Genomic DNA, 3775 nt, shown 5'->3' on the forward strand with positions numbered 1-3775 from the left:
GTATTTACGAAACTTTTAGAGTATATACATTTACATTAACCAAAATACATAAACGTTACGTATTTAACATAACGTTACAATTATGTCATTAAAATTACGTAGTATTTACGAAACTTTTAGAGTATACACATTTACATTACCATAATACATAAATACATATATAATAAAGTAACGCCAAAATTACATAACAATTTTATATAAACAATTATAGATTCATTACGTTATTGACATAAACGATTACGTCACAGTTATGCAATAATTGCTAATTTCTTCTTTAACCGTTACGCTGTGTACGATTCTCTATTTATCTCGCATTCAAATTTCAGTCAGGAAAGTTTAAGTTGATGAAATTGGACGGTAACATCTGTGTTAATTAGAATTAAAATTTTCTCATGTTGAGATCAGGTCACAAAGAATAATGAGATTATCATAATGAGAAGTATCAATTAATTATTCAAAGTTTAATAAACATTAAAATTATATATTGAATTAAAAAATAACTATTACATTTACTAGCTCATTAACTAATTTTATCATATTATCTAACCTCATTATTTTTTAATCAATAATATAATTGAAATGGTTATTAAATTTAATAAAATTAATTATATATTGATTACAAAATACAGGAGATATTGAGGAAAAAGAAAGAGGAGAGATAGAGAGAGAGAGAAATAATTGAAAAGGAAGAAAGAGGTGAGGAAATGTTAGAATAAGGAGGAAGAGAGAAGAGAGAAAATTATTAATTGAATTGAAGAAGATATGGGATAGAGATTAGAAATATTTTAGTATTTGAATAAATTATACTTATTAATAAATAAATTTATTTTAGAATAAATTTATAATAGTTATTAAATATATGCTAATTAATAAAATATTTATATATTTTATATAAATATTAACCTTATATTATTATAACATTTTATTATAACATATTATACATTTATTATTTTATACCATACCTAGATATACTTAAATATACCATATTATCTAATTACTAAAATAATTTCTTTTTTAATTACAGTTTACAGAGGAAGACGCGCCGGAGTTCGCGTCCAAGAGGAGCGCTTTATGCGCTTCCTCATAAAACTGTCCTCGCCGAATTATTATTGGGGCAACAGGCCGAGGAGGGGCGGACGAGAAGGCGGACGAGGACGGGGACGGCGAAACGCCTAATAGCATATACATACATTATATATACATAAATAAATATACATATATATACATTCTTCATTTTATTTAAATAAAAACCCTATCAAGAGACACGGTAGTGTAACGCGACCAGGTAAGGGCATAGCCGAGACACCGTATATCTTAACGCGAGTCGGACATTTGAGTCTTTATAATATTTTGAATCCTCAATAACGGCAGAAGCAATCGAGTTTATACTAGACTTAATCGATACACGTATTCACACGTATACAACACATGCGCACACATATATCACACGTACACAACACATGCAAGATGCATGTAGTGGTAATTTTGTCCATCTCGCACGTTTTACAACAGACGGCGTTAGTAGTGCTCCGCGATATTGGCAGCGTGCGAGGTTATGTAAAAAAAATAATAAATATTGACGTGCGGGGTATAAAATAAATATAGATACGTTATCATTTTAAACTATTTCTTTTATAAAAATAATTACTTTCTTGCTACACTACCATCCTACTATTCCTTTTTTTATAAGTACCTGCATAATTATTGATGTAAAATAAGGAAGCGATCTTTACCGATAATAATTATTTATATACTTATGAAAGATGTAGTACAATGGTAGCGTTGCAGAAAATTATTATGAAAAAATAGTATAAATAAAATGATAACGTAACATAATAAAAGTATTTAATAAATATCAAAAAGTTGCAAATATCATTATATAAATATATATTTATAAAAGAATATGTTTATGATATACTAAACATGTGATATGCAATACTGCATATATGTAATTATATATAATATAAAAAAATATATCACATAATATACGAATACATCAGAATATTTAAAGTCTTCAAAGTGATGATAGTTCACATGATGTCAGATTTACCAAATGTTGACTTTGAACGAGATGTATGGTTGTTCAAAAAGTTATTGCGTTTTTTTCATTTGATTTTCAGGTGCGTTTATTTAATATACGTAATGAACATTAATCAATAATATATTGGCCGTTTTGTTCAATGACCTTTTGCCATCTCTCGGGCAATTTCATAATACCGCGTTCATAAAACTTCCTATCTTTCTCTGCGAGAAACTTGTCAAGGTGCTGTTTGATGAGGTCTTCAGAAGCAAACGTTTTACCGTTCAAGGAGTTTTGCAAGGAGCGAAATAGATGGAAGTCTGATGGCGCAAGGTCTGGGCTATATGGTGGATGTGGCAACACATCCCAACCAAGCTGCAATAATTTTTGCCGAGTGACCAAACTTGTGTGTGGTCTCGCATCGTCGTGGTGAAACACCACACCCTTACGATTGATCAGCTCGGGACGTTTCTATGCGATGGCATCACTTAATTTCTGTAGCTGCTCACAGTAGACATCGGAATTGATCGTTTTATTCTGTGGAAGCAGCTCATAGAAGACTGGTCCCTTCCAATCCCACCAGATTAACAGCATCACCTTCTTTTGGTGGATGTCCGCCTTTGCTTGCCTTTCCGGTGCTTCATCTCGCTTACTCCAACTCCTTTTTCGGCTCACATTGTTGTAGACAATCCATTTTTCGTCGCCCGTGATCATACGCTTCAAGAACGGATCGTTTTCTTCGCGTTTGGTGAGTTGATCGCAGACGTTCATACGCTTTGTCAGATGAATTTCTTTCAACTCATGCGGTACCCAAATATCGAGCTTCTTCACGAAACCAAGCGATTTCAAATGTCCATGAACACTTCCAATGGACACTTTTAGAGCGGTAGCAAGCTCCCGAACCGTTGAATGCTTATTTGCTTGCACCAATGCCTTGATTTTATCGTCGTCAATCTCGGAAGGCCTACCGGAGCGATGAGCGTCTTTAACCGAAAAATCACCACCACGGAATCGGGCGAACCAGTTCTGGCACTGACGTTTTTCAATGACATTTCTGCCGTAAACTTGACGCAACTCTTCCCTTGCTTCAGTTGCTTTCTTCCCTTTTTTAAAGTAATAAAGCAAAATATGGCGAATATGCTCTTCAAAATTCTCCATGTTTAAACTACAATTGCAAGCACAAAACTCGACTAAATTGCGTCAACTTTTTTTTTGGTTTTTAGGTTAAGTGTCAACAACAAAATGTGCATAAACATTTGACATTCATGGCACGTTCAGATACAAATAAATGTGGACAGCGCTATCTATTGGAAAAAAACGCAATGACTTTTTGAACAACCCAATATATCAATTTATTGTAAGTAATGCAAAAAAACTTGAAGAGTTTATTTTTGACCAGCAGTTTTTCTCATTGAAATATTAATTCTTATATTTAGAGTAAAGCAAAAAAACTTGAAGAGTTTATTTTTGACCAGCAGTTTTTCTCATTGAAATATTAATTCTTATATTTAGAAATGTATGTAGAAGTTATAATATGCTCTATTACACATTTAAGGAGGCATATATAAATTATCAATTTTGATATTTTGACATGTTATGTAACAAGAGAAACATGATTATTCTTCATTAATAATATCAGAGGAGGCCACTTTTATATTCTACTTAATTTGTAGTTTCTTATTACTACTAAAATAAATGTACTTTTAATAAGAGTAAATAAAAAAAGCGATTTATAAATCATTGTCCGAAAAAAGA

The 3775-nt window shown here is 31.7% G+C and overlaps 1 pseudogene; it reads right to left on the reverse strand.

Moving 5' to 3' along the window:
• Positions 1-2491: 2491 nt before the first annotated feature.
• Positions 2492-3178, reverse strand: LOC146720317 (histone-lysine N-methyltransferase SETMAR pseudogene; annotated as a pseudogene).
• Between the last annotated feature and the right edge of the window lie 597 nt (positions 3179-3775).

Source organism: Nylanderia fulva, unplaced genomic scaffold (genome assembly GCF_048542155.1).
Source record: "Nylanderia fulva isolate GAGA-0341 unplaced genomic scaffold, ASM4854215v1 Scaffold710, whole genome shotgun sequence".
NCBI classification, from domain to species: domain Eukaryota; kingdom Metazoa; phylum Arthropoda; class Insecta; order Hymenoptera; family Formicidae; genus Nylanderia; species Nylanderia fulva.